This window comes from Peromyscus eremicus, chromosome 3 (assembly GCF_949786415.1).
Source record: "Peromyscus eremicus chromosome 3, PerEre_H2_v1, whole genome shotgun sequence".
NCBI classification, from domain to species: domain Eukaryota; kingdom Metazoa; phylum Chordata; class Mammalia; order Rodentia; family Cricetidae; genus Peromyscus; species Peromyscus eremicus.
This window is the reverse complement of record NC_081418.1, coordinates 74024359-74039082: the sequence shown is the minus strand read 5'-3', so window position 1 is coordinate 74039082 and position 14724 is coordinate 74024359.

The following is a 14724-nucleotide window of genomic DNA, read 5'->3' as shown; positions in this document are numbered from 1 at the left end:
CGATATCCAAATTCAGTAGTGAAATTGTGTCATATAGATAGATATTTCTACAATAATCTACTAGCATGGAAGATATCCCTCTCTTTCCAAGACACCCCTTGACTGTGTGGAACTACAGCAAGTAAAGCAGTAGACCATGCTGTTCTGCTACTAGCAAAAGAATGGCTTTAAGAGAATGAAGATTTAGGTGTTACTACCAAAGTCCCAGCTGACAGGTAGCCTTGAGACATTAGCAACCCACAAAAACAAACTCAGAAACAGAAACACTTTTTAAACCTCCAGAGAGAAGCAACATGCCACAATGAGGTGTTTCATTCAAGAAAAGCCTTCACTTTGATGGGAAACAGAAACACTTGATGTCAAAGACCTCCTAAAAGGCTGAAAAGATTGCCTACATGAAGAATGTGCATGAAATCAGAAGAATGAGACCCTGGGGCTCACTGCAGTAAAATACTCAAAGGATAGGGTTAAAAAGACTTCCAGGCTATCCTGAAATCAGAAATTTCCATCAAGTTTTTGTGCACAGAGACCTGATCACCGAGTCTATTGTTCTTCTTGATAACCCAGATAGGTTTCTCTATCAAAGTTTAGTCAACCAACAAAGAGATTCTTGGATTTTGCAAACTTGAAGACATATATGAAGTGGAAAATTCCGCTACTGAGTTAAAACCAAACAATGTTGAGGAAGAATGTACAAAAATGAGACCCCTCGATATCACGTTACACACTGAATAAATAAATAAACTCAATCAATAAATTCTTAAATATGAAAAAAGTAAAATGCTCAAGGCTTACTGTGGGTTCTAAGGAATTTTTTCTAGAATAAAAATTTGAAATGTTATATTATATTTGTATGATTTTTCACATCTGAAATGTACTTGAGAAATGTTTTATTTTTTTTTCTAAAAGTCAGAAACGATGCTGAGGAAAACTGCTTAAGGGACTGAAGAGCTGCCACAGGTAGGTACTATTATTTCTTCAGGTGCCTCTGGCAGTTCTTGAGAAAAGTAGCTGGACATCACAGCCACAGCTGCATGAATGTCCCAGCTCTGCTCTCAGTTTGAGATATTTCTCTCATTGAGTCAGTGAAATTGTCCTATTAATATCACCATGTTCTCTTTTCCATTTGCTACCTATTCACATGGGTGGAGTAGCATCATGCAATCTGAAAATTTAACCAACCTATGAGAAACTCTCTCCTCTTCTCTCTCTCTCTCTCTCTCTCTCTCTCTCTCTCTCTCTCTCTCTCTCTCTCTCTCTCTCTCTTCTCTCTCTCTCTCATTCCTGTGTGTAGATGAAATGTGATCACTCTCTTTTCTGCCTGCTAGGCCAGCCTCATGCTGCCACACCTTCCCTGCTGTGGTGGACTCTATCCATATGGAACTGTAAGCCAAAGTAAACTCTTTTCTATTTGTTTTTTTTGTTTTTGGTCAGGGTGCTTTATCACAGTAACAGAAAAATAACTGATACAAAACTGTTACTGAGGAAGTGGGGTTATCCCTCTGATAAACCCAACCTGAACTTTGGGCCTAAAAAACTACCAAATGCTGTATATAGAGGTTAATGGGTCATTTTTGTGGAATATTGGAAGGCAGATAGGCTGAGAGTAACGCAGACAGTGGCTGTCTGAATCACAAGGTTTCAGAGAGAAACAAGGACCTTTAAGCAACAGGGCTAGAGACCATTCATGTGACGTTTTGGTAAAGAATCTCACTGGATTAGGCCTGTATCCTGAGAATTTACATGAAGCTGAATTGAAAAGTGACGGACTGATTTATATGATGGAGGGATTTTCAAGACAATACATTAAATTTGTGGCATTCTTTTTACTGATTATTCTTATGTGCATCTACAGGGAAAAAGAGCAACAAGAGGGGCAGAAGGAAATTTTAAAAATGTACAATTTGGGAGAAAGAGTGCACTAGGGAAGTTGGTGCTAATAGTCAAGTCGATTGCTCAAAGAGGCTATAATTGCTAGAGATTAGCACTACTAAAGAGAAGCCTCCGCCCTGCACTGGAACCACAGTAGAACTGTTTGGGGAGGAGAGGGATGATAGCCTTGTTAGAGGAGGTGCATCACTGGAGGGGGGCTTTGAGGTTACAAAAGATTCATGTCATTCCTAGTGTCCCTCTGGGGACCGATGCTCAAACATGTGGGCCACTGAGGTAATTCTCACTCACACCGCCACAAGAACTATATGATAGACACTGCCAAATTCTGCTGCCAGCTGGAGATTGGAGACTGTCCCCCTTGGACCACAATTTCAGCATCTTTTGTGTGCTGAAACTGGTGAAAAACTTCCCTAGGTAGTTGATTTCCAGGATCAGGATACCCCTTGGCCTTCTCAGATTACCTCAGTCCTACCAACTTCCCAGGCCCATCTGCAATCATTGGACGCTCATTTTATTTTATTTTTTTTAACTAGCTTTGGGAATTGTGAATCATCTTGATAGAAGCCAGAAACTCTGCCCAGGTGGCTGGCTCTGTGTTTACTGTGGTTTAGGGTTAATTACAAACCTACTCACTAAGTGATGGGAAGAAACAAAAGACTCTATTGATCTTCAGCTCATTTCACTTTTTAATTTTTGCTGCTTGCTAATATTCTTGGCACTTTACATTGGATTCATTGTGTACATTTAATTAGTTTTCATGACTTAAAAACATCAATGCCTTTAATCTCTAATGAAAGCAAGTTTTGCAGTTGTTGCTCATGTGTAAAGTGTTTTGATCCAACGGTGCTTCCTGTCTTTGCTTGCTTTGTGGGTAGATGTGTGAATGAATCCTTCCTCTTGAACAAGCATTTCATTGCTAATCAGTAATATTGCAAGTGTTCTTGGAGCTTAAAGAGATAATCAGTTTGAGATTGTGAATTTGTTCTTCCACAATTAGTTCTATCAAAGATGATACATGTCACTTAGTGCCAGAACCAAAAAACGTTTTGATATTTAGTTTCGTTCAAAAGAGTGTGTTGCCAAGTTGTCCATGCTGGCACTGAACTTGTAATCCTCCTGCCTCTGTCTTCTGACCACTGGAATGATGAGCATGTACCATGATAGTTGGCATAAAATGTTTTCAAAATTCTAATATATACCATTTATGACACTCAGTACAATTTTTCCTTGTTGCTAGAATCAGACTATTCATATTTAGTATCACAAGTGCTGTTTTTCCACTTTATTCTTCATTTGCCAGTTTTCTTAGAAACTGTGTTCTCCAAAAAAACTCAGAATATTTTTTCTAGATGCCACTATTCCCACTGAGCTTTTCTTCTTCAGTTGAGTCTGGCTGAAAGCTTTAATATCTCTATACCTTTTGTCTAATGAAACAATATATTTCTCCATTTAGTCTTTTTATATTTATATATTTTATGGCCTTAAATTTTAGAAGCTTAAAAGGTATATAAAATTATGAAGTATGGAATAAAACATACAAAATTATTGTATCAAATAACTTTAAGTTGTTCATCTCTTTCCCTCTAAACTTTCCCCCAGATATATGTTTTTAAATCTTACCAGGGTTTTACTTTTACATACTTCCAAACTCTGCCTTTTGTAACCCAAAAGGAAGATCTTGTTGAGTCATTGGCTAAAGGGATCTCATAGACAACCCAGAGCATCACAGACTATTGATTGCTCTCCACAACCTGATTATTACTGAATATGCCACTAATGCCATCAAACATGGAGAACTTGGGCCCATGCCCAACTAACAGCTTTACCCCTGCTGACTAGCATTCATTGTTCCAGAGTTGAGTGATTCTTGCTTCCATGGGAGAAAAGTAATCATCAATATCACCCAGCAACAAACCCTGCAACCTAAAACAATGATGTGCCTGCAAGATATACTGGTGAAATGGTGGCACAATTGTTATTGGAGTAACCAACTACTTTTTTTAAATTGGATTTAAGACCCTTTTCATGGGATGGAATGCATATATCTGACACTTGTTAATGTTCCCAGAACCTGAGACTAGATAGATCAAGGATACTAGGGGGCAATTAACTATTGTTATTCTGCTAAAAGAATGTAGCAATAAAATGACTTCTAATGGCCTCTTACTAGATAGCCATAGATCAGTGAATCACTCACCATTCATCAGAGAAACTTCTTGCAGTAGATGCTAATTAGCAGAGACCCACAACTGAACAATGTGAGGAAGTAAGAGACTTTGGAGCACTTAGTCCTAAATAGAATGTCTTTATTGAACTCCTCCCTCAAGACTAAGAGATCTATGTAGAAGAGGAGGCAGAAAGATTATAAGAGCCAAAGGTGGTGGATGACTCCAATGAAAGAGCATCTTCCACACACAACAGTACTAATACACATACAAACACACAGAGACTGACAGCACACACAAGACCTGCACAAATTCAAACAAAACAACATCCCAGCACTGACACTGAGAAAAGGAAGTAGACATAGGGTAGACCCCTACCAAGAAGCTATTTGCAATTGATACCTAATGGGAAGGGAAAAATCAGTTTCTTCAATGTAGCGTCACTGGATACTACAACCACACTCCAGTCTGGTCTCATGCCCAGGAGTAGTTAGTTGGCCAACACAAAATGGATTTCATGGTTTTGCTTGTGGTTGTTTTGGTTTGTTTGTTTGACTGATTGATTTTCTTTTTTTTTTTTTGTCTAATTTGTTTTTGTTTGTTTTGTTTTTCATTTTTTAGAGAAAGAGAGAATATGAAGTTGAGTGTTTAGGGAGGTGGAGAAGATATATTAGGAGTTGGGGGAAAGAAAAAATATGATCAAAATATATTATGTAAAAATAATTTCAATATTTTTAAAAACTCTGCCTTTTATAAAACATTAAAATGAGTGACTCCATGTAGTTTAAATCACTTGTTTATGCTACTCTTATTTGCTTAGAGTCAAGACATCTTAGAGAGACAGCAGACTCACTGGCCTTCAGTTATTCCTTCCTCAAGAGCAACACTGACACATGGTTGTGATGCACATACTCTTTTACAGATGGAAATTCAAGGGTAAGAAATGTTGTATTTTAGGACTACAAAAGAAAAAGAGTCATAACATTTATAATTATTTGTTCCAATAAAACTAAGTAAGAGAATAATAGGAAAGGGGAGACCAAAATGGTGTAGAATTGTTTCTACAATATCATTGTCTCTTTGTAAAATGGACAGAGTCACTAAGTTGAGGCATTGAAAACTTCTGATTTTCTAGTTCATATTGCGCAAATATACTTTCATGCAAGCCAGTCTCTTATTGGTAATAAGCTTCTTATTTCTTTAGATCAACCAAAAGTATGAGTTTCAATCACAAAATATAAAAAATATATAAATGATGATGATCCCAACAAGTACCCTCGAGTGGTCCAGTTATTTCTCCCTAAGACTTATACATTTTATAATTGTAATTCATGTGTAGTCTTTCTCCAGGCCATCTGTGTGAAGATAGTAGACTATTTTACTCTGATTAGTGTTAGTGATGCTTTGGTCCTCAGTTTTCAAAATTACAATGATCAAAAAGGAGATTTCTAATCTTGGTCTCCCTCAAGAGGTGGCACTATTCTCATGGTGATGCATACATGAAACCCTAGCTGGGAAACTGAGGCACGGGATTGCAAATTCAAGAAAAGACTGATTACATAGTGATCTTTGTCCCAGAAAAAGAAAAGAGAAAAAGGTAATTTTAGACTACAAATGGTTGTGCAGCAACTGATTGCTTGTTTGAAATAGACAATAGTCTGTCTTTGTGTGCTGTATTATTCCAAAGCCCCAAGTGGATCCCAGAAAGTTAAGATAGCACCAAACTATTGACATAAAAACAGAAATGTTGGTCAATGGAATCAAATTGAAGACCCAGACATAAATGAACACACCTATGGACAGCTGGGGGGTTTTGTTTGTTTGTTTGTTTGTTTTTATAAAGAATACAGAATACACAGTGGGAAAAAATCATCTTCAACAAATGGTGCTGGTCAAATTAGATGGCTCCATGTAGAAGAATTCAAATATATCCAAACTTATCACTCTGCACAAATCTCAACTCCAAATGAATCAAGGACCTCTAGATAAGGCCAGATATACTGAATCTAATAGAAAGGAAAGTGGGGAATAGTCTTGAACTCATTGGTGTTGTAGAATATTATTTTAAGATGTGTTACATTTGTTTATGCTGTGGAACATTTGTTTAATGATGCAAAGATGTGTTGCATTCTTTTATGTCGCGTTTGTTTAACTCTGTGAAGCTGTGTTACTTTGCCTGTCTAAAACAACTGATGGTCTCATAAAGAATGGAATGGCCAATAGCAAGGCAGGAGAAAGGATAGGTGGGGCTGGCAGGCAGAGAGAATAAATAGAAGGGGAAATCTGGGAAGAAGAAAAAAAGAAGAACAAGAGGGATCAAGGAGGAGGATATTAGGGGCCAGCCACTCAACTACACAGCCAGTCATGTAGTAAGAGTGAAAGTAAGGTTTCAGAAGTAAGAAAAGATAAAAGCCCAGAGGCAAAAGGTAGTAGACAGGATAATTTAGGAAAAGCTGGCAAGAAACAAGCCAAGCTAAGGATGGACATTTATAATTAAGAATAAACCTCCCTGTGTGATTTATTTGGGAGGTGGGTGGTGGGCCTCCAAAAGAAAAAATAGTAAAAAGAGTGAAAAAAAAAACAAACAACAACACATTGGCACAGGAGAAGACTTTCTGATCAGAACATCAATAGTGTAGGAACTAAGAACAACAATTAATGAATGAGACTTCACAAAACTGAAAAGCTTCTGTACAGCAAAGGACATCATCATTTGAACAAATCAGGAGGCTACAGATGGGAGAAAATTTACCAACTACACATCCAATAGAGGCTAATATCTAAAATATATAAAGAACTCAAAAAATTGAACATCAAGAAAACAAATAACCCAATTAAAAATGGGATGCAGATCTAAACAGAGAATTCTCAAAAGATGAAACCCAATGACTGAGAAACACTTTAAGAAATGTTCAACATCCCTAGTCATCAGGCAAATGAAAATTGAAACTACTTTGAGACTTTTTATCTTATATCAGTCAGAATGGCCAAGATCAATAAAACAAATGACAACGTGTGCTGGTGAGGATGTGGAGTAAGGGAACACTCATCTACTGCTCGTGGGACTTTAAACCTGAACAATCACTACACAAAGCAGTGTGGTGGTTCCTTGGGAAACTGAGACTAGTTCTACCTCAGGATCCAGCTATAGTATTCCTGAGCATACATTCTACATCCTACTACAGAGACATTTGCTCAACATGTTTATTGCTATTCTATTCATAATACACAGAAATTGGAAAAAGACTAGATGCCTGTTAATGTATGAATGGATAAAGAAGATGTGGTAATTTACAGAATGGAATATTATTTGGTTATTTTAAAAAATGAAATCATAAAATGTGCAGGTAAAGGGATGGTGCAAAAGAAAATCATCCTGAGTGAGGTAACCCAGACATAAAAAGACAAATATAGCATATATCCACTTATATGTAGATGTTAGCCCTTGAATCTTTGACAAGCAGGCTACAAACCATATTGACCACAGAGGCTAATTATAGAATAAGACACTGTGGGGGAGGAGGCTCTATAGGGAGGGTAAACAGAATAGAAGTTATAGGTGAATGGGGGAGACTAGATTGAGAGAAGGAAGAGGGAGGAGAGGGAGAGAATATGAGGAGGGACAGATAAAATAAAGGGCCATTTGAGGGATCATATGGAAACCTAAGGCACTAAGCTTCTTAAAATATTTATACATATGAACGAAATCTAAATTTGAATCACCAAATAGCAAGGGAGGTAAAGCTCCAACTATACATCTCTCACCAACAAGTGAAACCTCCAGGGCCAGGAATTGGTTACATCTAATTGAATTGTTGGCCAAAGGGGCTCCATGGAAACTCCCAAACAATCCAGGTTATTGCCAAGGCCATTGGTGGCTCTCCATGAATGGACAGTAAGATCCTATTGCTGAAGACAACATCTACACAATCAACTGAACATGGGAAAGTCAAGCCAGTGCTTATGTCATAGAGCCTTTACCCCCTATGTCTTAGTGTTCTTGGTACTAGAAGGTACTCTGCATGCTATCAGAGGAGAAAGATAAATACCATCCGAACTACAAACCCTTAGTCTCTAATGGTGACCAGCCTCCTATATTCTGGTGCAATAGTTGCACAAATCATATGGGAGTAACCAGTCACTATCTGATTGGAATTGAGGTCCACTCCATGAGGCAGAACCCATGCCCAACACTGCCTGGGTGGCCAAAAAGTAGATATATATAGGCCATGAACCTAGGGGAAAACCAAATACTACTCTTCTGCCAAAGGAACATAGCAAGAAAATGACTCTTAACAATATTTGGCTATCCCATAAATCAGTGTCTTGCTCAGCCATCATTAAAGAAGCTTCCTCCAGCAGTAGATGGGAACAAATATAGAGACCCACAACTGGACAATGTGGAGAGAGTGAGAGACCTTAGAACATTCAGTCCTAAATGGGATGTCTTCATCAAATCCCACCCCCCCCCCTCTCTGCCAGGGTTCAGGGAGCTATGTATGCAGAAGAGGAGGCAGAAAGATTGCAAATGCCAGCAGGGATAGAAAACACCAAAGAAACAAGAATAGTGTAACAAGGCTGACACACACATAAACTCACAGAGACCATGCAAGCAGGTACAGGGCCTGTACAGGCCTAAGGCAGATGGAATCCCAGTGCTGAGAGGGGAAATGGACACAAGCCCCCATCCCTCACCCAGAAGCCATTCCCGCTGACAACTGCTCACAAAGGAAAAATTAACTTTCTCCAACAGTCTCACTGCTTATGTAAACAAGACTTAATGGCCGGCCCATTGCGTAGCAGTAGATGGCCAACACAAAACCTAATGGTATTTTTGAAGGGTTTTGTTTTGTTTTGTTTTGTTTTGTTTTTGTTTTTGTCTCACAATGTTTTGTTTTGTCATTTTTCTCTCACCCCCACCTCTTACAGATCTACTTATCTATTATGGTTTCCAATTTTGTTTTTATGGTTCTCTGTGTATGCAATTGTGTTTGTCTCAGCATCTTTATGTTTCTTTTTCTTTTCATTTGTTCTTCTCACATATAATATATCCCAATCACAGTTTCTCCTCCCTCCACTCCTACCAATTCCTCCCCAAAACCTCCCCACTTCCCTAGATCTTCAGAAAAGGGCAGGCTTCCCAGGAATACCAAGTGAAAATGGTATAACAGGATGCAATAAGACTAGACACAAACCCTTATATGTAGACGAAATTCTAAATGGTCTTATTAAATAAGAGACACAGACCCAAATATAGAGTTAAAAGCCCAAGTGATCAGAGCACTATCGAAGAGCTAAGACTATCTTTAGCTTACCACTTGCTGCCGTCCTTCCCCTGAGAGAGAGACGTTCTTCCTGTGTGTCTTGAGTTTTATTGCTTTCCTGTTCTGTCTTCTCGTTGGCTCTAAGCCCAGCCATATGACTTCCTTGTCACTGCTTGTCTATACAGACCTCCTGGTCTCTATGGTTGGTACTGGGATTAAAGACTCAAGGGTCACCACACTTGGCTGTGTCCTTGACCACACAGAGACTCTGCCTGCTATGTGATCAGATTAAGGGCATGGGCTACCACCACCTGACTTCTATTCCTGGGTCACTAATGACCTCTGACATCCAGGCAAACTTTATTTATTAACATACAAATAAAATCACATTTCAGCACAATTAAAATATCACCACACTTATATCCAGGCTGGACAAGGCAACCAAGTAGGAGGAAAATGGTCCCGAGAGCAGACAAAAGAATTAGAGATCTCCCTACTCCCACTATTGGGAGTCCCATTAAATCCTCAAACTAAACAACCATAACATATATGTAAAGGGCCTAGTGCAGACCCATGCAGGCTCTGATTGCTGCTTCAGTCTCTCTGAGCCCCTATGAGCCCTGCTTAGTCGATTCTGTGGGTTGTGTTCTCCTGGTGTCCTCGACCCCTCTGGCTCCTACAATCCTTCCTCCTCCTCTTTTGTGGGGCTCCCCAGGCTCCACCTAATGTTTGGCTGTGTGTATCTGTATCTATTCCCATCAGCTGCCTGAGGAACCCTCTTTGATGACAATTGGACTAGGCACTGATCTATGAGTATAGCAGAATATCATTAGGAATCATTTTATTTTTTATTTTTTTGACCAGTCTGTTTGGTTCTACCCTGGGTCCCTGAGCTATCCAACTTCTCCTGTGCTTTTTCTTTGGATCTTCATTTTTTCTATTTCTTTGTTTTGTGTTATTCTGGTTTGTTCCTTTTTATTTTATATTATAATTTTTAAATGCCTGTTTGCATTCTAATGAAAGAGAGAGAGAAAAGATGTGGATTTGTGTGGGTCAGGAAATGTGGAGGATCTGGGAGGAGTTGAGAGAGAGAGAAAACCATAATATGAATATATTGTATGGAAAAATAATCTATTTTCAATTTTAAAAAAGAAATACTAAAAAAAGCACAGGACGATAAACTATAAGTTTAGTTCATTTTGGGGGGCACACTGAGAGATTAACAACAATAGGTAGTGATTATAACATTTTATATTGTATTATAAACATTATTATATTATTATAGTCTAACCATTATCACAATATACTGTAATGAAAGTTTGTACTTTGAGACTATTATTAAGTAAAGCAAAGGTTACTGAGCAGGAGTGCTGAGACACTGAGAATCGATAACGGAGCTGCTGACTAAGTGACAGATGGACATGTAATGTATATGGTATGGATATGCCGGTCAAGGAGTGACCTATGTCCTAAGACACCATTTGAAATTGATGAATTGTATATTGTTAGAATTTTCCATGTAGTATTAAACCAAAGTGAATCATAATTTACAAAAGTCTGGAAAGCAATGCTGGTTAGGGAGGCTACTACTGTAAAAGAAATTAGCAATGAATTTTATTGAGATGTGTGCATTATAAGTATTTTTCACACATGAACTAATTCTTTTTGTAATATGTAAGAAACAGTTATCCAGTCTCTTGCCACAGCAGTGTGATTTAGGCTTGGTAAAGTGTGTGACCTCTTCTCAGGAGTGAACCACTCTAGGGACTAACCAGGCTTAGTGGTCTACCACTGCTGACTGGGGCCAGACTCAAACTTTCTGCAGACTTTTTTATCCTTTTAAAAATAATCCCTTGAGGCGTCCAGTCTCTGTGGGAATGCAGTGATTAAGCAACATCTGTTCAGTAGCTAGTGATCATCTGATGAAGTACAGGTTCCAGCATGAGCGCAAGATCCTTTAAGTGAGCTCTTACTAAGGAGCTGCCCAGAGCACATCAACACATGCTCTCCTGACACAGTTTGAAAACTGAACTTGCACATTTTGCTCCAAGCATGTTCTCAGAGAACTTAAGCACATATGATATTGATTCTGTGTGTCAGTCTCTGGAGGAAAGCAGCCCAGAAATTTTATTTAAAAGCTGCCATGGGGCTCTGTAGTAGGCTCTCTTTGGCTCCCCAACCAGCTCCCAAATAAAGACACGGAGACTTATTATTAGTTATGAATGCTCAGCCTTAGTTTATGCTCTTTTCTAGCTAGCTCTTATAACTTCATTTAACCTATTTCTCATCATCTATGTTTTGCCATGGGTTTTTTGTTTTTTTGTTTGTTTACCTTTCTTTCATTCTGTTTCTCCTACTTTTTTTGCTTCCTCTGTGTCTGTCTGTCTGGTGGCTGCCTGGCTGGCTGGTCCATGGTGTCTCCCTCTTCTTCTCCCTTGTTCTCACTCCTCTCTTGTTCTCTTGAGCCTAGATTCCTCCTCCTACTCATTCTCTCTGCCCTCCAGCATCCTTCTATCCCTCTACTGCCTAGGTATTGGCCATTCGGATTTTTATTAGACCCATCAGGTGCCTTAGGCAGGCAAGGTAAAACAAATGGAACACATCTTTACATGATTAAGCAAATGCAGCATAAACAAATGCAACGTGCCTTTACATAGTTAAAGTAATATTCCACAACATAAACAAATGCAGCACATCTTTACATAGTTTAAGTAATATTCCACAACAAGGCTCTATGGAATGGATAGATGTTAGATAGATCAAAAAATTGGCCACAAGTTAAAAAACCACAAAGGGTCTCCAACTTAGAATTGTTTGACTTCTGATTTTACAAGTTTTTGACTTTATAATAATATAAAAATGTATTCAGTACAAATCTGAAATTTGAATTTTGATTTCTTCTGAGCTAGTTTACAAGCAGCCATATGAGAAAGGTAAGTAATTCTTCCTCTCTGTGATGGTCATTAGCTTAGGCATAGTCATATATTTTTGACCTACAAAAGCTGATGATCTCATCGTCTAATGAGGAGCATCTCTAATAAGCAGGAAAGCAAAGGATAGGGTGTCTTTTGAGTTCTCCTCTGCTGAGTTTCCTGTGGGCCACACATTACCTGAAGAAGACAGTTTCTAAACTGACACCTGCTGCATGCTACTTTACCACACTAGTACTCTGCTGCCTGTGGGATTCACATCCTTCCTTGTAGAAACCCCCTTCTTCATTCGGCCCAGGTGTGCTTAGATTTGGTTGTTAAGTATGATGACTGATGACTGAAGAAAGTGTTATTTGGGGACAAAAAGGGAAAATTTGCATTTTGGTAACTCTGGCTTCCTTATTTTTTTATTACCTTTAAAAGAAAGTTGAGGGCTGGAGAGATGGCTCAGAGGTTAAGAACACTGGCTGTTCTTCCAGAGGTCCTGAGTTCAATTCCCAGCAACCACATGATGGCTCACAGCCATCTATAATGAGATCTGGTGCCCTCTCCTAGCCTGAAGGCATACATGGAGGCAGAATGTTGTATACATAATAAATAAATAAATCTTTAAAAAAAAAGAAAGAAAGTTGAAATGAAAGCAAAGTTATCTTATTGTGGTTGTCATCTGTAATTTAAAAATGAAAACTTCAGTGCAAGATGCCTGTTGAAGAATAACCTGGAAAACAGCTCTTAGCTTAAACTACTTTTAGCATCATCCAGGGCTAACAAATTGAAAATTTGGGCATGAACACACACAAAAAGTGTGTAGAACAGAGTGTGTGTAAACAGAGACACATTCATCAACTGTTAAAATCTAGAGGCACCTTAGACTCTCAAAAGGATACAAGGCAAAGGTGTGTTACACATTCATAAACTCCAGAATTATTGTCTCACCACTCCATATCTTGACTTTTACCACTGCCTTTATTTTCTCTAATAAGATTCTTACACAAATTCAGACCTGAGAGAGCAAATTTTTCTCCTCTCTCTTTCTTTCTCTCTCTCTCTCTGTTTTTCAAGATCCCTGCTCTCATAATTAACCACTTTTGCAACTCATAAATGATTCACTGCATGTTTCTGAAGCTCTGTTTCATATACTCTAATGTATGGGTTGGTTTTCATCATTAAAAATTCTTATATAATTTAATTTTGCTATAATTTTTACTTACTTGGTAAATTTATAACATCATTTGAAAGAGAGCATGTGCCAGATCTTAGCCAGAGGTTCGTCCTGCCCTCAAGGAGTTTATACACTAAGGGGATGGTCTGGAGAGATTACTACCATAAGTGAAGCACCGCAATTGTGACAAGTGTCACTGTGATGTTTACAGCAGAGCTGCCCCTCCCCCTTTTTAAGTTGAGAGTTTAATACAAACTGTTTTGGTCATATTAACTCACTCCCCCAATGCTACTCACTACCCAACTATGTGACATTTCATTTCTTTTTCTTCGTCTTTTTTTTTTTTTTTTTTTTTTTTTTTAATCACTAAGACCAATTTGTGCTGACCAAATACTTTTGGATGTGTGACCTTCCACTGGTCATCTTACCAGGGTCTACACTCTTAGGGAAAACTTTCTTTCCCTTCCCAGTAGCTAACAATTGCCAACAGCTCCATGGATATGGATAGAATGCTGTGCTTGTAGGCACTGGGGTGGAGCCCTTGTTTTACTACTCTATAGTAGATTACTTTAGGCAGTTCACACATGTCTTCTCATCTAGCTTTCTTTGTTTAAGAGATGATCAGTATATCACCTCAAAGGTTACAAGGTTAATAATCTTACAAGGTTAATATTCTAATAATTTTCTGAGCCTCATTTGTTTAACAAGTATTTACAGGCAATGCTTTATATGAGTGATATGTATCAAGCTCCTGGGTGACTTCTTGAGAATTCAGAAATGAGCTTTCTCTATGGGTGACATTTATACTGAGATAAAAAATGTGAGAAGTATGAGAAGTAGCAAAGAGCTCAAAGATGAGCAGGCTACTCAACATTCCTGATATCACACCAGCCAGGCTCTGGATTCTACCTTTACTCACTGTATGCCCTAGGACTGTTTCCTTCTCTTCCCAAGCCTCAGCTTCCTATCTGTAAAATGAGAATAATAGTTACGTTATTATTGAGATGGGAGGAGGAAATTGGTTTAAACATGAAATGACTATACATGACAAGCACCTTGCATTATATTTGCTATTGTGCTTTTCTCCCAGTAGAAAGAACAGGGCAAATGTTCTGCAGATAACTTGACGTGTTTCTGAGCAGAGTGTGTTTGGATAATGGTAGGAATGCACATACAAGCATGCTCACGTCATTCTTCTAGTCAGAAGTGCCTTTATTTTCCAGTTGTCACCTTCTACCAAAAGCCCTCTGCAAGTCTATGGGGTAGCGTCTTTCAGAGCCAAGCTGTTTTCCAACAGGCACTTAGGAAGC